We start from the raw sequence: 27,723 nt of genomic DNA, 5'->3' as shown, positions 1-27,723 counted from the left end.
CTCAAGCTGAGGCTAAGAAAAAGTTGAAGGAAGTCCTTGCCCAGCTGGCCAAGGTGAAGAAGGCTCATCGAAACGCTGAGTCTACATTGAAGGGCTATGAGAAGCAAGCTACCGAGGCCCTAGAGGCCCAAAGGAAGGCCGAGACTAAGATGGCTCTTACAGTGGTGGAGCTAAAGTAGGCGACCAAGCAGCTGGAGGCCAAGGAGGTCGAGGAGGCTCAGGCTGAGCAGACAGCTTACGATGCGGGTATGACTAAGACAGCTATGAGTCTTACTGCCCAGCTTCGTGATGTTGCTCGTGCCTTTAGCCGAAAGGTCTGGGACGAGGCCATGAACGCCGCTGGGGTTGACCCCGAGTCAGAGCTTCGTGCTCCTGATAGGGTGTACTACCCTACGGCCCTGCGCCTGGCACCCACTCCCCCCCGACCTCTTACGGATCCCAGCCCTACTTTTCTTTCTTCCGCGAAGCAAACAAACTTGGTTCCTTCTCCCACCTCGTCCAAAGGTAAAAAGATGACAAAAGAACTCCCACCTTTAGACGCCGTGGTGGACGTAGAGGCTGAGGAGGAGGTGCCATTGAAGGAAAAGAAGGATAAGAAGGAGCAAGAGAAGAAAGAGCAGGAGAAGAAAGGTACCAAGGAGAAAGAGCCCAAAGCATAGTTTTAGTTCCTTAGGGAATTTTTTGTAGTGGGCCGTTGTATATATGGCACCCCTTTCTGTTTCTTTCTTGTATTACATTTCTTACGTTCTTAATGAAGGAAAAATTACATCCTTTTTTTGTATATATTCTTTATTCTTTTGTGTTAGTCATTTCATGCTCTAGTTATCTTCTTGTATTTCTAATAACTGCACCTAGGCAATCTACCACCACACAAGTAGTTGGCTAACTCATAGAACTTACAAAATTTATCAATCAGTACTTACTTGAGATAGGACTCAGATTTGGACAATCCTGGTGGCATTATTTTAGAAACCCGAGGAAAGGCCTAGGCTTGTGACCAAGGGGAACTAGAAAGACCTAGGTCCCATTTATCTCTTAGAAGAGATTTCACAATGTTAATTTACCTTAAGCTTGGGACCCAAGGGGCCAGTCAAGTCATAGGTTCTATTTAACACTTAGAAGAATTTTGGCGATGTTAATTTACCCTAAGTTTATGACCCAAGGGGCCAGGCAAATCCTAGGTTCTATTTAACACCTTAGAAGAATTTTGGCGATGTTAATTTACCCTAGGTTTATGACCCGAGGGGCCAGGCAAGTCCTAGGTTCTGTTTAACACCTTAGAAGAATTTTGGCGACGTTAATTTACCCTAAGCTTGTGACTCGAGGAGTCAGGCAAGTCCTAGGTTTTGTTTAACATTTAGGGTACTTTTACAGTGTTCATTTACCCTAAGCTTGTGGCCGAGGAGCCAAGCAAGTTTTAGGTTCTGTTCAACACTTAGATTATTTTTCGCAATGTTAATTTACCCGAAGCTTGTGGCCGAGGAGCTAGCCAAGTCCCGGGCTCTGTTTAACACTAAGGATACTTTTGTAGGGTTGATTTACCCTAAGCTGATGACCGAGGAGCCAGGCAAGTTCTAGGTTTTGTTCAACACTTAGAGTATTTTTCACAATGTTAATTTACCCCAAGCTTGTGGTCGAGGAGCCAGGCAAGTCCTAGGTTATGTTTAACACTAAGGATACCTTTGTAGCGTTGATTTACCCTAGGCTTGTGGCCGAGGAGCCAGGCAAGTTCTAGGTTCTGTTCAACACTTAGAGTATTTTTCGCAATGTTAATTGATTTAATCACAACTTTTGTCCAATATGCTATCACCAAATTAAAAGAAGTATTTTATATAATATTCACATGACTTGACTTTGGTGTTCCAAAGTTAATGCATTTATTGTGAAACTTTTTCCTCGATACCATTCATAAATCTAGGCCCAAAGTTGAACCACTATAAATTTGTGTTCCTTCACTTCCTTGTATAATTGTTTTAAAAAAAAAAAAAAAAAATCTATTTCTATTTCATATAATAAAACTATTATGGCGTAAATGCACTTTTAGTCCTTACATTTTGGCTTTTTTCCATTTTGGTCCATACATTTTAATTTTACCACTTTTAGTCCCTAAACCCATTAACGCATGTTATTTTCGTTATTTCCGTCAGTCAACCGACGGAAATATCTGAGGTGGCTACCGGAGGAATTAAAATATTATAAAAAAAATGTCACATCAGCATCTAATTTTTTTTTAAAATAATTTATCAATTTTAACTAAATAAAAAAAGAAAAAACATAATTAAAAATAATAAAATACATAAATTTAGATCTAATTCATTTTGAACAAGAACACACAAGAACGTGATCACACATTTTGAACAAGAACACACAAGAACGTGATCACAAATTTAAACATCAACACAAGAACATAAGAGCTCAAACCCAAAACCAAACACAAACTCAAATTTAAAAACACAAAGAACACAATAACAAACATAAACTATTTTCTCTCAAAACACTGACTTACTGTTCATACCAAAAGTCTCAGACTCATAACCATATGTACTTTAGAGAAATGCAGCAGCCTTTTCATCCTAACACTCATCGGCAACGATCACAAGCACTGTCTCGGCCCACACCTCATCGACTCTCTCCTCTCTGCTCTCTCCCAAGTAAACACCCAATCCATCAATGGCGGCTCCGCTCTCATCACCATCGCTTGCAGCAAGTTCTTCTACAACGACGTCGACGTCCCTTGGGGCGAACCCTCCGCTCGCCTCCGCCTCCACCAAATGGTCAAATCCTTTAGATTAGTCATCGTCGCCCTCCTCTCCCTTCCCATCCCAACCATTGCCGCCGTCTCCAGCCACGACGTCGCCGGTGAACTCGTCCTCACTCTCGTCGTAGGTGGTGGGTAAATCTAGGTTTTTATGGGTCTAGATTGGCTAGGTCCATTGATGTGAAACCCATAGACCAAGCCCAGAAAGGAATCACTGCCGTTAGTGGCTGTCGTGGTCAACAACGAAGGATTGAAGCTTGAGGAGCTTCGGCCTGGGTTCCTTGCAATGAAACTAAAGTAGAGATTAAAGGTGGTGGATCTGGTATGGGTTTGAAGGTTTTGGATCAGTGATTTGAGTTGAGTTTCAGATCGTTGGGTTTCAGATCGATGAGTCGTTGATCGTTGGGTTTCAAATCGTTGAGTTTTGTGTTGGTTTCAGTTGATTTTGTGTTGGTTTTTCGGAAAGATAAGAGAATCATACTCTTTCTTTTCTTCTATTTTCTTTGGTGCTCGAAATTTTGGGTTTAGAGTTTAGTGTTTTTGTGTTTAGGGGCCAGAAATTCTGGGTTTGAGTTTTGTGTTTAATGCTTTGGTGGTGTGGGGGCTTGATTTTTCGAATTTGTTCATGTTTAATTTTGTGTTGATGTGGATCTAATGCTAATTTTTTGGGTTTCAAATTTTCTGGGTTTGTCTTCTTGTTCAAATGTTTAATGTGTTCATGTTTAATTTCTTGTTCATGTTTAATATGATGTGGATTTGATTTTTCTGGGTTTGTATGATTTTTTTGGGTTGAGCGTGTGTTCTTGATGGGTTTGTATGATTTTCTGGATTTGTATGATTTCTGGATTTGACTTAGCATTTATTTTGAGAGTAAATAGTTTATGTTTGTTATTGTGTTCTTTGTGTTTTTAAATTTGAGTTTGTGTTTGGTTCTAGGTTTATGCTCTTACGTTCTTGTGTTGATGTTTAAATATATGATCATGTTCTTGTGTGTTCTTGTTCAAAATAAATTAGATCTAAATTTATGTATTTTATTATTTTTAATTCTGTTTTTTTTTTATTTAGTTAAAATTGATAAATTTTTTTTTTTTTTAAAAAAATAAATGCTGATGTGGCATTTTTTATAATATTTTAATTCATCCGGCAACCACCTCAGATATTTTCATCGATTGATTGACAAAAAAGACGAAAATAACACACGTTAATTAGTTTAGAGACTAAAAGTAGTAAAATTAAAATGTAGGGACTAAAATAAAAATTTTTTAAAAAAAGAATTAAAATGTAAGGACTAAAAATGTATTTACGCCAACTATTATTATTTAGTTACACATGAAATAAATAGGCCTCAAGTTATTATTCGGTTACGCAAAATAAATAGGTGTCAAAACTTATTCTATCTCAACGACCGATGAATTAAGCAAGCAACGTCCAATATTGCCTTGTCAGACTTGATTCAGTGAGGGCACAAGCCATGAGGTGGAGCAGTGAGATGAATGATTACATTTGACCTTTTTAAGTTTTTTACTCTCGGGAGAAATACAAAATAGTATCAACACTTGCTATTTTACAAGAAAAAGCATTCGTTTTTTTTTAGTTCGAAAAACAGGGGGGCTTTATTTATTAATATAAAGAGAACTATTACAAAAACTTAGCCCATAGAGAGGTGGCTATATATATAGGATGTGATTTGTTTGAGCGAAATAGGGAAACCCGTCTGGTTTGAAATTCCCAGCCGCTGCATCCACTAACAAAATGATAAATCTTCAACAAAAAAGTAACTTTTAACAAAAATAATACATAACTACTCGTCAATCATCATGAAGCCAATGAAGCAACTTGGCCACCGAGAGGGGTAAAAGAAAGAAGCAATAGATTAAGATGGAAAAAAGAAAAAAATAGTAACGTACGTACGTCGTAATACTTTCACAACAAATTTTAAATAGTAAATTTTTACTAATAATAATCTCAAATTTAAATTTATTATTGGTACTACTTTTTTATCCATTAGAGTTTATTGTTTGACACAAAATTTATTATAAAATTATTGTAAAAAAATTATAGACATACTAGCAATACTGAAAAAAAAAATGGTAATCACATGCCCACGTGGGCTTTTGTAGAATTGCTTTTAGTTGGTGACATGGTGGACGAATAAGAATCGTTAACCAGCACCTCTCACTAGCACATCGATCTCAAATTCTTTGTTTCCCTAGCTAGTTTTTGATTTGGGCAATGTTAAGACTTAAAAGATTGATTATTCGTGTACTTCAATAATCCTTCCTTTATCTTCAAAGTACGTGTGAGTTTTAGAAGAATTTTGGCATCTTTTGGAGCATAATACCGAGTTGGGAAAAAATAAAAAAAAAAAGGGAAAAAGAAGCATGTAATGATGGTCACCAATGTGCTTTCCATTTAAGCGGTGTGAATGGGGAGATTTTGTTAGGAGGAAAATTATTGAATACTCTGATCGAGAGTATTATAAATATGTACTCCCTCCTTTCACATGAATTGTAAATCCTACCATAAATTTAATTAGTGAAACCCATAATTATGTGAGACGAGAGAGCGCATTTATGATATTCTGAGAGTACTCAATAATTACCCTCCCTAGGAAAATGAAGCAAAAGCAAAGACAGTATGTGAAATGGTTGGAATTTTATAATAAATTTTGAAGAATGCTTTTTTAGAAGTTATACTTGTATTGCATATGCATGGAAAGCCCATTTTCTCTATATTTTGTAAATTATTCCCAAAAGATTCAGAGAGTGGTAATTAATCTGGTTCTGGTGAGTGCTCATTTAAAATGAATTTCGTGTACCGAATTTGTATCATTGTCTATTTTTATTTGGGCCTATGAGAACTAGCAAAATTTGTTAATAAATTGTGATTACTAGGGGCCTGTTTGGGTATATTTTGTATTCATTTTTAATTTTTTGTTCAACCCAATACTAAAAAACTTGTTTGGTTTTGTATTCGTATTCAGTTTTCATTTTTAGTATCCAAAAAAAATAGGATTTGAAAAAATTGAATACAACTTTTTGGTGTTTTCATTTTCTTGAAAATAAATACAGTAGCATTTTCGTAAAATTAAAAAAAAAAATCAAATATGTGCGTCCTACTATCACTAACTTGTCACATCAAATGACACACACTCTCTCTATTTGTTGGTGGTTGTCATAAAAAAATAATAATAAATAAATAAAGGTGAAGGGAAAGACAAAGCAAAAAATGATGCCAAACAAAAAAATAGATAGAAACAAAAAATGAGTACAAGATATAAAAATAGAAAATGAATACAACCTCAATACAAACCAAACAAGCCCTAGGCCTTTGGGTTTGTTGGAGTTAAAGGTCAACAACTGAGTACATGTTAAGAACTTGAAACACCTTCTCAGTGTGTAGCCGATTATCGGGACAAAAAAAGAAATGTAAAAAGCCCAGGGGAAATTATCGAAATCAGCTACAAATAAGGTGAGGGCAAAATTGAGTTTTTCATGATCGATTTTGTGATTTACATTATTATCTTCTTATGGTGTAGGGCTATGCCATTTTAATTTAATTTGAGAATTTCCAATTTGTCTTTTTGTGCTTTTTTGGATTGATCTTATAAATGTGAACAAGTTAGTTAATTAGATGGGCAAATTGGGATTAGACCCTCTGATGCCAAGGGTGCACAAAATCTCCAAAATTTTCTTTAAAAAAAAAAAAAAATCCTTCATACATGTATTCATTGGAATAAGCTAGTGGAGCAAAAGTAGTATTCGTCTCGTCCCATATTATCTTTGTAAATCTAAGGAGACATTCTTTTTTTTAACTGGTTTATTATACAAGAAAGTAATAATTTTGCAAAGTTATAATATATATTGTAAACATTTTTTTTATTACTTATGATTGTATACATTCATTTTAGAAAGTGGACAAACATTTGAAAAACAAGAGGCAGAGGTAATACTGGTTGAGTGGTTAAAGAGGGAGTATACTAATGTTTGAAAAATATTAAGAAAAAAAAAATCAGGCTAAGGACCTAACTCCTAAGGTATGATATTTTATTCTTTTAGAAAAGGTTAATACTTGAACTAACTAAAACTCATTATAAAGGACATTATACATCGATGTCTTAATTTGATAATAGAGACTAATCATTTAAGAGCAAACGTCAAATGTTTCAAATCTTATTATATCTATAAAATGTACGATAGTGTATATTGTCTAACTAGAAAGGTAATGCCATTTATATATTCCTTTGTATGTGAAACCTAGAATTTCCCCACTTCTTGTGAAGTTCACCAAGGGAAAGTTTCAAATAACTTATGTTTTCCAATTAAATTGAGTGTGCGTTTGTGTAGCGGCTACGTTTGCGTTTGCGTGCGTTGCCTTTTTTTGGCTGGTCCCATGGCACTGTTCATGGACCAGCCAAAACACAAAAACGCATGAATAGTTTTTTTTTTTTTTTAATATTTTGCTATAGTATTTTCAGTCATAAGTTTTTGGCAAATAAGTGATATTCAAACACACCCTGAATTATATTTTTATATTACTAATGCAGCAAAACCATTGTCATCTTTTCAAATAACAATTAAATTCAATCGTGAGATTTAATGGTCAATACAATCACATAATTGAATTTAATTAGGAAATTTATAGTACTATACAACAGTACCTTCTCTCTCTCTATATATATATATATATTAAAGAAATGATAAATTTTAGGTATTATATTTTAGATTTAGTATATTAGGTTTTTCAATTAAGTCCAAACATATTGTTGTATTGAATTTAATTATTCTTGAAAAAAAATAATATTTCTGTTTAATTGGTCAATACATTCATGTGTACAAAGTTAATGAATCCCTAACATACTACGCCTAACGAACTAAACCTAAATTTTTCCCTAAAGGAGAAATTATTGTTTTAGGTCAAGCTATGAATGTTTTGAATCTTTTGATGCTCTCAAACCAAAGCCATTGATAATCATTAATTTACATATTCCCGCCATTAATGCAAATATAAACAGAATATGTAGTATGATAGAAACCCGAAAAGAAAAAACAGAACAAGAAACTTTTTTTCTAGAAAACTGCCTTCAAGTTTCAACATGAGTGGCCTTCAGTAAAACAAGATTGAAGCTAGAGTATTTAGAATTGCTCTTTAGTAAACATAACTGAAGCTAAAGTATTTAAACAAGCTCAATGGAGCAAGTCGGTTTAGCCAAGTAGGTTGGCTTGTCATCTCCGGCCATTATGACAACAATCTTTGGCTCCGTATCCACCACCATGTTCATGGGCATTGCTTGGTTCTCTTCGCCTTCACTGGATGACCCAGAGGCTTGTTTCCTGCTTGAGCACGCTAGAATAATCAATGCCATGAAAATGAGTATCAACATTATGGCCAAACCACCAAAGAGGTAAGGCATTGGAGACTTCCAAAGCTGGAGTCTGGTCACTGGTGATGGTGATGGTGTGAATGAACATGAAGGCCTCATCTCTCTCTCTCTCTCTCTCTCTCTCTTATGTAAGTCAATGGAACTCTCTTTCTTAAATCCTTTTGGTGTTGAAATGCACTGGGATATGAGTTTGGTGGTTCATGAATATATACATGGAAGTTTAGTTATTTTCCACAATGCCCTCAAGTCTTGAGAGGGAAGATTCTTGGTTTTGCTTTTAAAGATACCTAATAATTGACCTAATAAAAATTTGACTTGGATGAGCATTTTAAGGCCTATTTGGTATAGTTGTTTAAATAATAGTTTTCGTTGTTTAAACAACACAACACGTATTTTTACAACACTTTTTTACCTACACGTATTTTTACAATACTTAAACAACATTACCAAATGGGTCCTTATTTTCTAAAAAGTTACTTCCATAATGTGTGGTTGTGCAATAGAATAAGAGGTTAGTCTTTCATGAATTTATGAAGGGGAAATTTGAATGGCTTGGGCTTTTTTGATCATTAGGGCATCTTTAATTACGACAACATGGCCATGGTATATGAGATGAGAGGAAGATTCTATAATTGTGCTGTTACGGATGCCTTTTACTTCATAATGTCCACATTCACTTTCTTGAATTGGGGTTTTGCCAATCGCAAGTGCCATATATTTTATTTGATTAAATCAAATCAAATCTTTCCCCTTTTTTTTGATCTGATATTAATTAATCCCAAACAATTCCTTTGTGTCTACAAAGTTTTCGTTAGTGTCTTCCACAGACAGTGTATGTGAAATTGAAGGAGAGTTTGGTGGTTCACTAACTAATAGAGAGAAATTGGATTTTTTTTTTTTTTTTTCAGATGGGGTTTGAACCTTTTTTTCTTTTCTACATTAAGCTAGGAGAGGAGGTTCAAACCCAAACGTGTAAGTTAGGGACATCAAAAGATACCAATTGACCCAACAGTCACAGTGTATGAGTTTTTATTGGACATCTTAAATTACTAAATGCCCCAGGCTTGAGTGGAAGATTCCTTTTTATGCTTTGAAATATGCTTAACACTTGAATTATATATCAAAGGTGACATGATGAGAGGAAGCTTCGTAATTATTTTATTATAAATGAAGAAATTTGTCTGAAATCTTGGTTTCTTTGGTGATGATTAGTGCACCACTGGATCTTACTTCATGCCATATAGTCTCTTAAAAGATTACGTACTTCTAGAAAAGTTTATCTTTATTCGTTTCATTCTTTTTCATGACACTTAGAAGTTAGGCTCTAGTCATGATGCAACAGTAGCAATAGGTGTGAATCATGCGATCATATTCATACCGAACGGCCATGGACTCATTGCTACAGTTTGGATGACATATCCTATAGACAATGCAAGGAGTATCCTATAGGCTATAGCTAGTGACACATCCATGCATGTCGATGCTTGCCAAACAGTAATTAATTATGAGCTGTAAAAAAACACAAGCTTGTGCATAAAAGCACATCTGGAAGTATGAGGATTGAGATAGGGTCCTTTAAGTGGAATAAATGGTTTAGGATTGCCTTATTAGTCATTTTGTGCTTGTTCACTATGGAAAATTATTAAATACTCCAGAAGTATTATAAATGTACACTCTCTCCTCTCACATGAATTGTAGGTCTCACCATAAATTTAATTAGTGAGGCCCACAATTATAAGAGATGGGGAAGTACACATTTATGGTATTCCGAAAATACTCAATAATTAACCGTTCACTATAATGTTGTATGCTCAATTTACTTTTGTATTCAGTGGCAGAGTTAGGAAAATTTTTCATGGGGCCAAGCTAATATATATATATATATTGATCATACATGTAGAATGTTTGTAATTTTGATTTAGCATATGATATTTTCTTGTGTAAACAAATTTATTTACATCAAGTTTTTACATCTTTGCCAAAAAAAAAAAAGGAGTAAGTCTTAATATGTCTAAAAATATACAAGTCAATTTAATAAAAATAAAAAATAATTAAACTACATATTGTATATACTAAATACACTTTAATTTAATGAGCTATGTATGATATAAGAGTAATTAGAGGTAACGAAAAATGCATTAGTCAATTTACACGTTTTTAGTAAAAATCTAGGGAGGTTATTATTTAAAATTTATGCCCAAATATATATATATATATATATATAAACTCTCAACATTCTTTCTAAGCATGTTTAGCCAAGTAGGTTGGCTTGTCATCTCCGGCCATTATGACAACAATCTTTGGCTCCGTATCCACCACCATGTTCATGGGCATTGCTTGGTTCTCTTCGCCTTCACTGGATGACCCAGAGGCTTGTTTCCTGCTTGAGCACGCTAGAATAATCAATGCCATGAAAATGAGTATCAACATTATGGCCAAACCACCAAAGAGGTAAGGCATTGGAGACTTCCAAAGCTGGAGTCTGGTCACTGGTGATGGTGATGGTGTGAATGAACATGAAGGCCTCATCTCTCTCTCTCTCTCTCTCTCTCTCTCTCTCTCTCTCTCTCTCTCTCTCATGTAAGTGCAATGGAACTCTCTTTCTTAAATCCTTTTGGTGTTGAAATGCACTGGGATATGAGTTTGGTGGTTCATGAATATATACATGGAAGTTGAATTGTTTGTGACTTTGTGCTATATGATTTAGGGCATTTTAATTTAGTTATTTTCCACAATGCCCTCAAGTCTTGAGAGGGAAGATTCTTGGTTTTGCTTTTAAAGATACCTAATAAGTAATAATTGACCTAATAAAAATTTGACTTGGATGAGCATTTTAAGGCCTATTTGGTATAGTTGTTTAAATAATAGTTTTCGTTGTTTAAACAACACAACACGTATTTTTACAACACTTTTTTACCTACACGTATTTTTACAATACTTAAACAACATTACCAAATGGGTCCTTATTTTCTAAAAAGTTACTTCCATAATGTGTGGTTGTGCAATAGAATAAGAGGTTAGTCTTTCATGAATTTATGAAGGGGAAATTTGAATGGCTTGGGCTTTTTTGATCATTAGGGCATCTTTAATTACGACAACATGGCCATGGTATATGAGATGAGAGGAAGATTCTATAATTGTGCTGTTACGGATGCCTTTTACTTCATAATGTCCACATTCACTTTCTTGAATTGGGGTTTTGCCAATCGCAAGTGCCATATATTTTATTTGATTAAATCAAATCAAATCTTTCCCCTTTTTTTTGATCTGATATTAATTAATCCCAAACAATTCCTTTGTGTCTACAAAGTTTTCGTTAGTGTCTTCCACAGACAGTGTATGTGAAATTGAAGGAGAGTTTGGTGGTTCACTAACTAATAGAGAGAAATTGGATTTTTTTTTTTTTTTTTCAGATGGGGTTTGAACCTTTTTTTCTTTTCTACATTAAGCTAGGAGAGGAGGTTCAAACCCAAACGTGTAAGTTAGGGACATCAAAAGATACCAATTGACCCAACAGTCACAGTGTATGAGTTTTTATTGGACATCTTAAATTACTAAATGCCCCAGGCTTGAGTGGAAGATTCCTTTTTATGCTTTGAAATATGCTTAACACTTGAATTATATATCAAAGGTGACATGATGAGAGGAAGCTTCGTAATTATTTTATTATAAATGAAGAAATTTGTCTGAAATCTTGGTTTCTTTGGTGATGATTAGTGCACCACTGGATCTTACTTCATGCCATATAGTCTCTTAAAAGATTACGTACTTCTAGAAAAGTTTATCTTTATTCGTTTCATTCTTTTTCATGACACTTAGAAGTTAGGCTCTAGTCATGATGCAACAGTAGCAATAGGTGTGAATCATGCGATCATATTCATACCGAACGGCCATGGACTCATTGCTACAGTTTGGATGACATATCCGATAGACAATGCAAGGAGTATCCTATAGGCTATAGCTAGTGACACATCCATGCATGTCGATGCTTGCCAAACAGTAATTAATTATGAGCTGTAAAAAAACACAAGCTTGTGCATAAAAGCACATCTGGAAGTATGAGGATTGAGATAGGGTCCTTTAAGTGGAATAAATGGTTTAGGATTGCCTTATTAGTCATTTTGTGCTTGTTCACTATGGAAAATTATTAAATACTCCAGAAGTATTATAAATGTACACTCTCTCCTCTCACATGAATTGTAGGTCTCACCATAAATTTAATTAGTGAGGCCCACAATTATAAGAGATGGGGAAGTACACATTTATGGTATTCCGAAAATACTCAATAATTAACCGTTCACTATAATGTTGTATGCTCAATTTACTTTTGTATTCAGTGGCAGAGTTAGGAAAATTTTTCATGGGGCCAAGCTAATATATATATATATATTGATCATACATGTAGAATGTTTGTAATTTTGATTTAGCATATGATATTTTCTTGTGTAAACAAATTTATTTACATCAAGTTTTTACATCTTTGCCAAAAAAAAAAAAGGAGTAAGTCTTAATATGTCTAAAAATATACAAGTCAATTTAATAAAAATAAAAAATAATTAAACTACATATTGTATATACTAAATACACTTTAATTTAATGAGCTATGTATGATATAAGAGTAATTAGAGGTAACGAAAAATGCATTAGTCAATTTACACGTTTTTAGTAAAAATCTAGGGAGGTTATTATTTAAAATTTATGCCCAAATATATATATATATATATAAACTCTCAACATTCTTTCTAAGCAAGAAGAGCTCCTCTTAGATCTNTGTTCCTGACACACATGAGCTTTGGTATTTTGAATTCAATCTGCATTTTACCACCACTTGCAGAAGTTAACCTTTCTCTGGTTTTTCTGAAGTACTTAGTGGGAATGATTCCTTCCTGAATGCAGTTGAGATCAGCACCTGAATCCATTAAGGCGATGGTCTCGAATTCAAAATCTTTGCTGACGACAATCCTGACTTTGGAGTGCCATTTCTGAAGTTAATCCTACTGATGGTTACTAAAAACTTGTCATTAGATGGGACAGGGTCTTGTTCTTGAACCATATCTGCAGTTGGATTAATTGTTTCTTCAGCTTTATCATCAGAAGGGTTTTGAAATGAGGTTCCTTCCTCATTGCCTTGATGAGAAGTACTTTCTAATTCTTTAATCTTTGATCAAGGAAATTGTGATCAACTCTAAGGATGGTTAGTTCTTGCTTAAGGGTTCTAACCTCAGACTTGGTTTCCTTGATTTCCTTTTGAAGGTCGTTGATCGTAACTTCCTTCTTGGATTTGTAAATCTTTTGTAGATTTGTTCCAAATTAACTTTGGGTTCCTGAAGCTTAGATTCGGGTTTATTGGTTTCCTTAACTAAGGTTCTCTTGAATTCTGTAAGCTTTTGAGCTTTGATGACTGGGTCTTCGATCTGTTCTATGAGATCTAAGAGGAGCTCTTCTTGCTTAGAAAGAACGTTGAGAGTTTTGTTCCTACAACAACTATCCATGCAAGCTATGGGTTCATTTGGGCCACTAGAGGTGCTAGAAGAAACTCTAGAGGGTTCAGAGGATGACTGGTAGATCTAACGAATCTCACTACTAGAAGACTCACTTTCTGAGTGATTAAGTTCTAGAAGCTTAAAGATTTCATCTTTGCCGGCTTGGTCACTAACGAGGGTATTGATAAGGGATTTGGCCTTAGCTTTACACTCTTTCTTGAAATGACCTCTCTTTCCACAGTTGAAGCATTTTCCTGATGCTTTGGGTATGAACTTTCCTGTGGATTTGGATTTGCTTTTCTTATAGAAATCATCTTTGTTGTATTTCTGCTTTCTATAATACTTGGCAGAAGTTTTATTCCTATGAGGATGTTCAGAGGATTCCTTGCCTCTGTATTTGGATTTCCTCTTGGGAAGGATGGAGGGTAAGCCATACTTGTACAAAAGTTTCCTACTTCGTACTTGGCTTTTCCTTTGTTGGCTTTGCTCTGATTTTGAGGTCTCTACACATCTTCATTCCTTCACTTCGAATGGTGCTAGAGATGTCTCCATAAGTTAGGTTATCATAATCTATGACACCTAAGGGATTACACAGGGTTTCCTTGACCTTTTCTCCAAAAAGGGTAGGTAAACCATTGATGAACTTCTCCTTCCAAAATAGAGAGTTGCAATCATTCTGTGCATGACTCTGGTAGTAAACACATCTTCGTACCACCTAAAGTCACCAAGGGTTTTACATCTAAGGTTACTCAACTGATCGTAAATCCTAGATGTGATGTTGCTGGGTTTTCCTACAAAGTGTTTCATGATCGTATAGACCAAGGTATTGACTCCGTCGGGGATACCTCTACCTAAATTGGTATCAAAGATGGGAGTCCTTCCTCATCTTTTTGGATAGCATGCTTAATGTCTTCCTTAGATTCTTCTTTAGGCAATTGTTCCACCATTGGAGGAGTTTACCTATGAATCCTAAGGATATGAGTTCTATGACCTCAGTATGGGGATGTCCTTCACTGTTTTTGTGTTTATCCGTCCCATTTGTTGCAGATGTGTACTGTTGAGACACGTAAGACCAAATCTGTGTTGTTGTCAACCTAGTAAGTCCAGTAAATCCCAGGCTGAGTGTGTGTCCCGTACCAAACAATAAGTCCCGACAGAGGGCTGAGCGGAAGGGAGTTAGTTGGCCGGTTCAACCGCCATAGTTATCCATTAATTTTTGCATTATTATCATTATTTTGAATTATATGTTATCTCCTGACAGTTTTATTTTGATAACTCTTCATTATTTTCCATTTGTGATATCTCTCCAAGTTTGTTCAACAGTCAAAATGAACTAGTCCATTACTTAGAATGGCTTGGATGGTTCCTAAGAGGCTGTCATTAAACCTGATATGACGAGTGTCTCTGAGGGCCATTAAAACTGAGCAATTTAAACCTTCTCTAAAGAAGGGCTTAACTCCGACCTGGATAAGACCTATGTGTAGAAAGTTGTGGTTTTCTTTCTTGTGTCTTTGAAGGAAAGAAGAGGGTAAAAAAAAGCATGTTTCGTACTCCTTGTTGATGCTGTAGACCTGTTCTATAGTTCTAACATGGTAATTTGTCTTGAAAGCCTTTTTCAATGACCATGAAGATGACTTATAGATCTGGTTGGTGGGAACTTTGGGGATGTTCCAATCTCCTAATTTTAGATCTGTATCTAATAACTCATAAGACTCAGAATTAAGAATTCCATCTTCTTGAGGTATCTTCATAAATATATCTATATATATATATATATATATATACATATTTTACCAAAAACATACAAAAAAAAATTGTCCTATTGCAGCATTTTTTTCTCTATGCTTTTAAAAATTGTCGTAATAGAGAAGCATGTACTAGCGCTTTTTGAAACCACTGGTATAGGAAACCCTATTACAGAAGCTCAAAATCGGCGCTTTATAAATCGCTGCAATAGGAGGCCTATAGCGGCGGTTTCCATAAACGCTGGTATAGGAAGCTCTATTGCAGTGTTTTTTAGCCGCCGCTATAGGTTAGGTTTATCGGTTTTTTTTTTAATTAATTTAATTTTTGAAACTATCCTATCCCGACGCTTCAAAAGCATTGGAATATGGTTGTCTTATTCCAACGCTCTAAAAGCACTAGAATAGGGTTATTGATTTCCCTTATGGGAAAAACTTATTCCAGCACTTTTGGAAGCGTTAAAATAGGATTACTTCATTCCCTTATGGAGAGAGACCTATCCCAGTGCTTTTGGAAATGTTGAAATAGGATCCACTCCATTCCCTTATGGAGAGAGACATATCCCAGTGCTTTTGGAAGCGCTGGAATAAGGTCCACCTATTCCAGCGCTCCCAAAAGCGTTGGGATAGGTCACCTATAGGGATTTGTTAATTAACAAATGACCAGTACTCCCCTAAACCTAGAAAAAGACCAAAGTATCCTCCAAAATATTGGAAAAAAAAAAAAAAAGCAAAAACACCCCCAATACCTAGAAAAAGACCGATATACCCCCGATGACCAAAGTATCCTCCAAAATATTGGAAAAAAAAAAAAAAAGCAAAAACACCCCCAATACCTAGAAAAAGACCGATATACCCCCGAAACCTAATAAATGACTAAAATACCCCCAAGACATCAAAAATGACCCAAGCACCCCCTAAGACATCGAGAATTACCGAAGTACCCCTTGTGCCTAAAACTAGCCAAAATACCTTTGATTACTTGAATAAGACCAAAATACCCCCTATAAGTCTAATAAATTACCAAAATGCCCCTAGAAAGACAAAAAAAATGTCCAAAACACACCTGACACCCAGAAAAAGACTGATACACCCCCGAAACATAAAAAATATTATCAAAATATCGAAATGACCAAAATATCTCCTAAAAGCTAGAAAATGACAAAAGTACCCCACATGCCTGAAAAAGGTGGAAAACCCCTTGATTACTTGAATAATACCAAAATAGCCCTATAAATAAATAAAAAATGACCACAATGCCCTCATAACCACAAAAATGTCCAACATACACCTAATACCAAGAAAAAGACCAATGCACCGCAGAAACAAAAAATATGTCTTGGAAAATATGTGTTGTAGGTACATTACAGGTGCAAATTAAATTTATTAAAAAAAAAAAGGACCTATTGCAGCGCTTTAAAAACCACTAGAATAGGGTATTGGCATAGGGTATGGGCATATGCCCTATACCGGCGGTTTTTAAAGCGCTGGCATAGGCAGAACCTATTGTAGCGGTTTAAAAACACTGGTATAGGTTGTATTCATATTATATCCATTGAAGACCTATACCAGCGCTTTTGAAAGCGTTGGCATAGGCAGTACCTATTCCAGTGTTTTCAAAAGCGCTGGTATAGGTTGTATTCGTATTTTCATAAATACCCTATAGGGGCGGTTATAAAAACGCTGGTATAGATTGACCTATACCAGCGCTTTTTAATTTTAAAAAAGGCCGATATAGGCCCTAAAATCTACCGATACAGGTCTTCAAAGCTGTTGGTAAGGACTATCTTGACACAAGTAAAAGTGCCAGAATATGGTGTAAAAAGCGTCGGGACCTATCCGGCGCTTTTGAAAAGCGCTGGTACAGGTCCGGCAACCCTATACCCACAGTCACTACACGGCAATTTGAAGCACCAAGATAGGCAATTTGGGGCTATTCCAGTGCTTTCTAAGGCTATTCCAACAGTTTTGCAAATGTTGGGATAGCCCCATTTTTTTGTAGTGTGAGCCCCCTTCCTCCACCCTTGTTTGTATTATCATTTTCGTTAGAGTTAGTATGATTACGCAATTAGTTACGTATGGTTATTTGAGTCATGCTCAATCGCAACCGATTAACCACGTACCAATAATCAAGTCTTAGCTTATATCCTCTTAATTAATTCAATTAAAAACCATCTATTCTCAAATGCATGAATCAACAACACGTTTCTCAAAAAGGAAATAAAAATTCAAGGACACATTGTCTATTGAGCCAGAGTCAATCTAGTGGAGTGTCGTGAAAGTAAATAAGTCGTTGACTTTTTAAGTCCAATTGCTAGGATCATTGCCCTTAAATCTTAAAAATTCCATCTTAATGAATCTTGGTTGATAGTGAGCATGAAAAACACTTTGCCTTTAGATTTTGCGGTAATGAATGAGGATTGCCAAGGATTCTTTGATCGATCTCATGAATGGTGTTCTTGATTGCCTCCATGGATTGTTGGTGAGTTGCAATAGATTTTGTTGTTAGATCATCGGCTCTGATACCAATTATAAAAAATACTCTTGGGGTTAGTGTTCTTTGATGAAGGATTTCAATTATTGATGAATGAGTTTTTGGAATTAGGTGTTTAACAGATATGAATTTCGGATATGGAGGTGATTCTAAGGTTCTCGATGATGGAAACAAAGACATTGGCATTTAGGAGGCACTAGGGTTTATAGGAAATAAGATTAGGGTTTCATTTATGCATAGGGATGGTGGATGAATTGCACGAGAAAGATGGATGGATAAGTTATAGAATGGGTTGTGACTTCTTCGCGAGAGTCACATTTTCCAACTGAGACTTCTTCAAGAAATTCTCTACTTCCTCAAGAAATTCTCTTCCTCCAAGCACGAGACTAATCAAGTCTAAGCGACAAAAGTTTATTCTTCACATTCCCCCAAATAGGAGTTATAAGCATCTATTTATAGATGACTAGCCTTAATTTATTTGGCCTATATAGCTTAATATTATTGGCTGACTAATTCATCATATGATCAAAAGTATTTACACTTGTTCAATGTGATACATGTGCTAAAGCCCGAAGTAACTTAATCTTGTCTATGTAGAAATAACTAAGGTAAGCTAAGCATGTGCACTCTTAGAATAACATCCATCTAATTAAGCCTTTGATTGTTAACTCAAAGCTGAACCACGTGCATGGGAATGAGAGTAAATCACTACACAAAACCAGGACTGATCTAATTAAGGTCCATTTGGATATAATTTATTTTTGTTGAAAACTAAAAACACTTTAGCAAAATAATTTTTAAATGTGTGAATAGTGCCGTGAGACTCATTTTTAATAAAAAAAATTGCTCAAAAGTGAAGTTTGTGAGTCTCGTAAACAGTATACAGATCCACAGGTGTGATGAAAAGGGGCTGAAAAGTCAAATATATACATCTACTATTCATAAACAGTAGCATAAACAGTGAAATGTGTCTCCCTAAAACGGGTGCTGCAGCAGGAAAAAGAAAAAAAATGCAAATCCAAACAGTCACTTGAGCAAGGAGTACCGGTTAGTACTTGACGAGGGAAGGAAAATGTCGAACAACAGTTATCCTTCTGACCTAGAGTGTCGTTCGACACTATGGTAAGAAATTCCAATGCTTGTGTTTTTGCTTCATTCGCACTCCCTACTCGGTTTATATTTTTAGCATTTAATAACAATCTTTATTTTTATTTTTATTTTTTGAAAGGGGAGCCTTATGTCATGGACTAGCCAACCATTTTATTTTCTTCTTTCTGTGACCTATTTGGACCAATTGTATTCTTAGACTTCAAGTATTTTTTGGAACCAAAATTTTAAATTTTTATATAAATATATATTATATAAAATAGAATAAAAATCATTTGAGATTATACATACATATATATATATATATATATATGAAGTTTTGCTAGGACAAGAGTGAGACATGGCTCTCTTAAGTCTTAACTTAAGGCTAAGAGCACTGGCAGGAAGGTCCCTAATTTAGGGTAATGGACAAAATAGGCAAGCAAAATCCAAAATACACCCTAAAAACTGTCCACATTAGATTACCCATCTCTACCCTACCCTATTTTGGGGTTTAACTACAGCTGCTCATTATATTTAAGTACTATCCATTCTCTGACTCTCTCTTTTTTCTTTCTTTTTCTTTTTTTTTTTTTTTTTTTTTTTTTTTGTGTTTTGGTAACCGTAATTTAAAAAAAAAAAAGAGGTGTTTTTTGAAAAGTGAGAGAAACAATAAAAAATAAATGAAAAATAAAAGTTAAATGAAAGATGGTTTAGAATAGAAAATCTAATATTTGTGAAAAAGAAAAATAGTTATAACTAATATGAAAAAAGTAAATAATTATCTAAAAATAGAGAGAACTTTTTAGGTAGATTGATGTTAATGCTCTGACTGTCTCTCTCGATGTAACTGGCGCTTTCTCAGATGGTGACAAACTCGCAATCTAGGGTCAAAATTGTTCCATGGACCAAATACTACAGCAATCGGATATCTTGGAAAGATAAGGGAGGCGCCAAAGTATTGTAGCTAGAGATTCATGTTTGTTTAGTGCGAAAAGATATTGATGGGCACTCATGAGTCTTTGAGTAAAAATCTTCAAAACATAAAAAAAAAAGGGTTGTTTGAGTAAAACCGGTTAAAACATGTTTACATGTATATAGCTTGATGTCAAAGATTTGAATTGGATTTCTTTCTAGCACATGGTTTGATGGAACTTCATTCAAGAAATTAATCAAAACGATTTGGATAAGGTGCTCCAACTACCTGCTAATGATGGCGGCTATAATTTCACGTTGCCAATCAATAAATGATGTTTGCCTTTTGGTTTTTGGTTTTTAACCCCAAATTTTAAATTTATTTTACAATTTCATTTTTCTTACATTTTTTAACTGCGTGCCCGTTTGGTTATTGCTTTTTGGAATTTTTTATTTCTTTTTTTTTTAAGAAACAAACATACACACAATGAATACTACTTTATTAATGATGTGTATTTTGTCGAGATAATCACTTAATTAACTGGATATTATATAAGAATCTTGTACTTAAATGGCATTATTTTCTCTTTTTTATTAGAAAAATCAGGGTTAAAAAAAATGTTTGGCTTAACTCTAGTATTTTTTTAACTAGACATTTTTTATTGTTTTAAATATACAGCAGCAAATGGTAGTGAATTTTAATCTACAATTTTCATTTAGTTAGTGGATGATATAACAGTTTCTCATTAAAATAAAAAGAAATTCTAATTAAAAAAGTACTAGACATAAGCCAAACTCAAAAAAAAATAAAAAAATAAAAGTGACATGAAGAAATGTAACTCATTAATATTTAGGATATTAATGATATGGTTGGTGTCTTTTTGACCGTTGGATCTTATGAAAATCTATGGTTAAAAAAATATAACTATGCATGCTAGCATTGGCTATACACTCCAATTCTCAACCAACCCTCCTTCTCATACTCGGCTTCTCCATGGCACCACGCCCCATTCCCCTTACCTCCCCATGTTGACATTATCCATCAAGCAACCCCTTCTCCGTGTTGACATTTTCCACTAAGCAACATAAATCAAATACATCTTTTTCTAAAAACAATTTCATTAATAAAATATTTTAATGGTTGAATCAACAGCTTTTACATTGAACAACTAGTTTTTACAAGACTAGTTAAGGGTTTGGTTCTTAGTTAAATCGATTAGTCTGGTCTGATTTTTAAAATCATGAGTGGATTCAAATTCGACACGTTGCTAGCTAGCATAATGTTGTAATGGAACCAGCTTTAATCCAATGCATAGGAGCATTAGGCTTGTTGAAATACTAACACCTGATAAATATTTGCTGTGTGTCAACATCCAAAGGAATAATAGGTGCCATATATACCATGATATCATTTTTTAAGGCGATGTGTACATGGCCAAAATATGCGGCCAAGAGTTCATCAAAAAAACAAAAAAAAAAAATGCGGCCAAGAGGGAGTGAGAGATGAACTTGGTCAATTTCTATCAATTTCAATGTGGAATTCAAAAAATATACATATAAAAAATAAAAACCTAGTGGAAAGTATCTTTCCATGTCTACCACTAAAGAAGATGATGTGGAAATGCACTAACACTTAGAAAAGTTTACTCTATTATAAGAAAAGTGACCCTGTTAACTTTTAATTATCTATGCCCATTTATTCTAAAAAATAATAATAAAAATAAAAATTTATTGATGCCCATTGATCTACAAAATGTATGGATTTTCTTCGCCCCCCATTATTAACAGTAGCAGCACACATTTCCGAGACGCCTCGTCTTTTATAGTTATACCGACTTCAAAAAATAGATGGTTTTCTGCTTAATTTCCTTTTGTCAAACCACGTTGGCTACAATGCCATCATAGAGTTTGCCGGCAGCGTAATAGATTAGAACACAACATTTTTATTTTAATGTAAGGACTTGTTTGTTGACTTCAGATGTTTTTTGGCATATTATTGAGAACACCAAATTTTCCATCTTTATTTTTTTAGCTTATTTTAAATTAGCGAGATGACTTGTTTAATTTATTGACTTCAGGATTTTTTTTTTTTTTTTTAGCAAGTACTGACTTCAGATTATAAAGTACGTACAAGTACATTGTTTCAACATTTTAAAAAAGATTATGGGGGTGTTTGGTAAGTCTTTTTAAACAACAATTTTCAGTTTTTAAACAACAAATTTCAGTTTTTAAACAACATTTCACGCATTTCAACGCACCTACACGTATTTTCACAAATGTTTTTAATTAAACAACATTTTTCAGTTTTTAAACACATGTACCAAACGGGCCTTATGTCTGCTGTAAACAATGGAAACAAATTTCATGAGATGATGAAAAGAAGGTGAAAAAAAGGGTTTATTTTATTCATCTATAGTTGGGGCTTGAGGGATTTGATGCTTAAAAAAAAAAAAAAAAAAAAAAAAAAAAAAAAAAGGCTTCCATATCCTTTCAAAAACAGGAAAAAAAAAAATATAGAATTTGAAAACTTTCAATTATATCACAAAATTTTTAAATTGTTTCAATTCACTTCTCATAGGGTCATTATAAACTAAAATAAACGAAAAATCAAGCAAAGGGCAGGTGAGAGTTTTTTTTTTTTTTTGGGCACTAAAAGGCCCGAATCTTAAAAAGCGTGTAATATTTTATTAGAAAAAAGCTTCTAAAATGATCAAAACTTCTATCAATTGTATTTATCTATTAGGTTTTTTAAAAAAGAAAAAAAAATAACTGTTTTGCATGTTTCTTTTTCTTTTGTAATTAATATATTATAGCGTACTCTCTCTACTACATAATTATTTACAACATCCATAAAAAGAAAATGAAACAACCATGAAATTGAAAGGAAGGTTGAATTCACACGAGTTGATTGAAAAGGAATTATAGATTGAAAAAAAAAATTGAAAAATATTAAATTCAAGCCCAACTATAGATGAATAAAATAAACCCTTTTTTTCACCTTCTTTCATCATCTCATGAAATTTGTTTCCATTGTTTACAGCAGACATAATCTTTCTTAAAATGTTGAAAACAATGCACTTGTACGTACTTTATAATCTGAAGTCAGTACTTGCTAAAAAAAAAAAAAAAATCCTGAAGTCAATAAATTAAACAAGTCATCTCGCTAATTTAAAATAAGCTAAAAAACTAAAGATGGAAAATTTGGTGTTCTCAATAATATGCCAAAAAACATCTGAAGTCAACAAACAAGTCCTTACATTAAAATAAAAATGTTGTGTTCTAATCTAATACGCTGCCGGCAAACTCTATGATGGCATTGTAGCCAACGTGGTTTGACAAAAGGAAATTAAGCAGAAAACCATCTATTTTTTGAAGTCGGTATAACTATAAAAGACGAGGCGTCTCGGAAATGTGTGCTGCTACTGTAATAATGGGGGCGAAGAAAATCCATACATTTTGTAGATCAATGGGCATCAATAAATTTTTATTATAATTATTATTTTAGAATAAATGGGCATAGATAATTAAAGTTAACAGGGTCACTTTTCTTAATAGAGTAAACTTTTCTAAGTGTTAGTGCATTTCCACATCATCTTCTTTAGTGGTAGACATGGAAAGATACTTTCCACTAGGTTTTTATTTTTTATATGTATATTTTTGAATTCCACATTGAAATTGATAGAAATTGACCAAGTTCATCTCTCACTCCTCTTGGCCGCATTTTTTTTTTTTTTTTTGATGAACTCTTGGCCGCATATTTTGGCCATGTACACATCGCCTTAAAAAATGATATCATGGTATATATGGCACCTATTATTCCTTTGGATGTTGACACACAGCAAATATTTATCAGGTGTTAGTATTTCAACAAGCCTAATGCTCCTATGCATTGGATTAAAGCGTTCCATTACAACATTATGCTAGCTAGCAACGTGTCGAATTTGAATCCACTCATGATTTTAAAATCAGACCAGACTAATCGATTTAACTAAGAACCAAACCCTTAACTAGTCTTGTAAAAACTAGTTGTTCAATGTAAAAGCTGTTGATTCAACCATTAAAAATATTTTATTAATGAAATGTTTTTAGAAAAAGATGTATTTGATTTATGTTGCTTAGTGGAAAATGTCAACAGGAGAAGGGGTTGCTTGATGATAATGTCAACATGGGGAGGTAAGGGGAATGGGGCGTGGTGCCATGGAGAAGCCGAGATGAGAAGGAGGGTTGGTTGAGAATTGGAGTGTATAGCCAATGCTAGCATGCATAGTTATATTTTTTTTAACCATAGATTTTCATAAGATCCAACGGTCAAAAAGACACCAACCATATCATTAATATCCTAAATATTAATGAGTTACATTTCTTCATGTCACTTTTATTTTTTTATTTTTTTTGAGTTTGGCTTATGTCTAGTACTTTTTTAATTAGAATTCTTTTTATTTTAATGAGAAACTGTTATATCATCCACTAACTAAATGAAAATTGTAGATTAAAATTACTACCATTTGCTGCTGTATATTTAAAACAATAAAAAGGGATTTGATGCTTAAAAAAAAAAAAAAAAAAAAGGCTTCCATATCCTTTCAAAAACAGGAAAAAAAAAAACAATAGAATTTGAAAACTTTCAATTATATCACAAAATTTTTAAATTGTTTCAATTCACTTCTCATAGGGTCATTTATAAACTAAAATAAACGAAAAATCAAGCAAAGGGCAGGTGAGAGTTTTTTTTTTTTTGGCACTAAAAGGCCCGAATCTTAAAAAGCGTGTAATATTTTATTAGAAAAAAAAGCTTCTAAAATGATCAAAACTTCTATCAATTGTATTTATCTATTAGGTTTTTTTTAAAAAGAAAAAAAAATAACTGTTTTGCATGTTTCTTTTTCTTTTGTAATTAATATATTATAGCGTACTCTCTTCTACTACATAATTATTTACCACATCCATAAAAAGAAAATGAAACAACCATGAAAATTGAAAGGAAGGTTGAATTCACACGAGTTGATTGAAAAGGAATTATAGATTGAAAAAAAAAAGTTGAAAAAATATAATTGAAAAGAAACGTCACAAAATTAAACTTAAAAAATTTATTTTAAAATAAAAGTCTAACTAAATTATGCATGTTAAAGAAGAAAACATTCAAACCTCTACATTTCGTGAAGATTTTTCAAAAGCATGAGATTCATGATTTTATGTCAACAAATAGTTATATAGTAAACTTATATAATTTCATGTAGAAACATTACTTATTTTATGTGAAAAAAATTTTAAAAAAAAAAAAAAAACTATATAATGCATGTTCATACTTTAATGTTTCAATGTCTACGCTGGAAAACATCATAAATCCTAATCTTGCTAATGACAAAGAAAATCTAAATTCCCCTTACTTCACCATCACATGTGCGCAATACTTGTGAAAAATTACTAGAGACACGTCTTTTGTATTTTTCTTTAGTAACCATTATCAAAATACCATCAAAATTTAATTCATTGCACTGAAATAGAAAATGATAAACAAATAATCTAGAATGAAAATCACGAAATGGTTTTAACGAGTATACTTGCATATGATTTTTCATTCATGAAAACGATGGCAAAATCATCCACTCACTCCTTTGCTCACAATACTACTGGATGATCTACAACTCCTTTTTCAATATCACCATGGTGCGACCTACCTCCATGTTTGATAAGAAATGATGTATGTTAAGGGGTTTCTCTCTCTCTCTCTCTCTCTGTGAATGATGTATGTTAACTGTTAACTTCTCTTTCTGCAATACTTGATATTAGATGTTTGAAATGCCAAAAAAAAAAAATACCTAGTGTTTTTAGAAGTTGGGAATTGATTCTGATGCTTTGAGTTAATGGAAATGGTTTGGTGTTAAAGTGATGTTTCTTTTCTTTTTCTTTTTTTGGTGTGGAAATTTCATTGCTATGGTGTTTGGGTGAATGGTGATTGATAGAATAAAGCTTATGTTGTACTCTACTAATGCCCACCTCTCCCTATTTTTGAAGAGAGGTCTTGGATGAGTTCCCCTTTTTTTAATAGAAAGGTTAGAGTACTCTGGGCCTAGGGTCCCCCTTGGGCTTTGGAAACTTTGAAACTAGAAGATTTAAATTAAAAAAAAAAAAAAAAAGAAGAAGAAGAAGAAGAAGAAGAAGATTGATTTTAATCCCAAAACTGATTGCATAAAATCTAATGAAAAAAATTGGAGAAAAACACTCTGACCCACTCTCTCAACAAACAGAATATGGCTCTTGACACAATCAAAGTGCCTCTCCCAACACCTTTGAGGCCTAGAGTCTCAATATTGGAATTTTTTTTTCCTTGTATTTGACTTTTTTTGAAAGATAATTGCAAATTATATAATCAGATCGAGCTTAATCCAAGATGAGCTTTATTCAAATGACATCCATTATAATTTTGAATTTTAATCCTAGGTCAAAAATAGAAGTTCACAAGTACATTGATAGGCCAAAAATGTATTGACTCATTTAGTAAATTAATCAATTAATTATCCAAGTTAATTAATTAAGTCAATTTAATATGCAATAGCGTGGTAGCATAAACAAATCACCAAATAACTAAATGCAGCAGAAAATAAGTTTGACACAGGTGATTTGTTTATGAATGGAAAAAACCACCAAAACAAAACCTCACTAAGTGAATTTATGGTCACCACTTCCGAGAATTCACTATTATCAATAACAGGTAGTTTACAAGTAAAATGAATCCCAGTATCCAATACCAACCTATAGTTGAACCCTTATCCTAATACCTAATTAAACTTGTATTGTAGCAACAATCTCTCCGTTCAATGCACGGATCCCAATACTTAACTAACACACCAACTTAAGGAAGATATTGACTACAAAGTTCTTCAATTCATCCAACAATAAAGATCAGGAAGCTCCTTGATCACAAAACTGTTAATGTAAAGACACAGTAGCTTCTATAGAGAATATGATGAACTAGAGCAATTTTTGTATCCAATCACAACATGTATGGATTATTCTTTTGCAACACCTTGCATCACATTTGACGGCTTTTAAAATAATCCTTATATGTGTCTAGAGTTGTGAGAAAAGAAACCCTATATAAATACTCAAGTATATGCGTATAATCCGATCTAGAAAACCTAATTTCGTAATTCTTGACAAATACAGCTTATGTCAAGCTTCAACATTAAATCTCGATAGAAGGGATTCTGTTGAAATTTAATGAGCTCCACATTTTTCACTTGTTTCTTGATCAGATTTACATAGCTTCAATACTAAACTTGAAAACTTGTTTCTTGAAATACTAAACCCATCCTAGATCTACCCAATTACAAGTAAAATGCGTTTTGTCAAAAGATTAGTCAATTACATAAAATATGTCCCTAACATACATAAAATGATCATTTTTCTCCTTATGTTCTTTTGGTCAAAAATTAATTTTTCTTGGGGTTGCAACATAAGATTTCTACATACATCTATCACTTTGCTTGTTTTGATGAAATTTGTTTCCTGAAGAAATATGTTCCATTAAAAATATTTCTGATAAAATGACTTGTTTCTCTATGTTTGTTTATGACAATAAAAGTGATATCTGAAATAGTTTATGTTGTTTTGCTCACACAAAAAGGGAAATTAATTTTTCATGCAACGTGGTGGTGGTAGAGGTGGTGTGGTGGTAGTGGCTGTGATGTAGGTTGAGATATGTTAGGATGGTTAAATTAAAATAAACAACTAAGGAAAAAGAGGATACTATTGAGATGCCACTCAACTGTAGGTAGTGCACAAAAAATAAGTGTCACTCAATGTGACCAAGCCACAAACTAGATTTTTAGGAAGAATCTCTCAACTTGAAAATAAGATTC

The sequence above is a fragment of the Quercus suber genome, unplaced genomic scaffold (assembly GCF_002906115.3).
Source record: "Quercus suber isolate HL8 unplaced genomic scaffold, Cork oak 2.0 scaffold_630, whole genome shotgun sequence".
In the NCBI taxonomy this organism is placed as follows: domain Eukaryota; kingdom Viridiplantae; phylum Streptophyta; class Magnoliopsida; order Fagales; family Fagaceae; genus Quercus; species Quercus suber.
Note: the sequence above shows the minus strand (reverse complement) of the source record.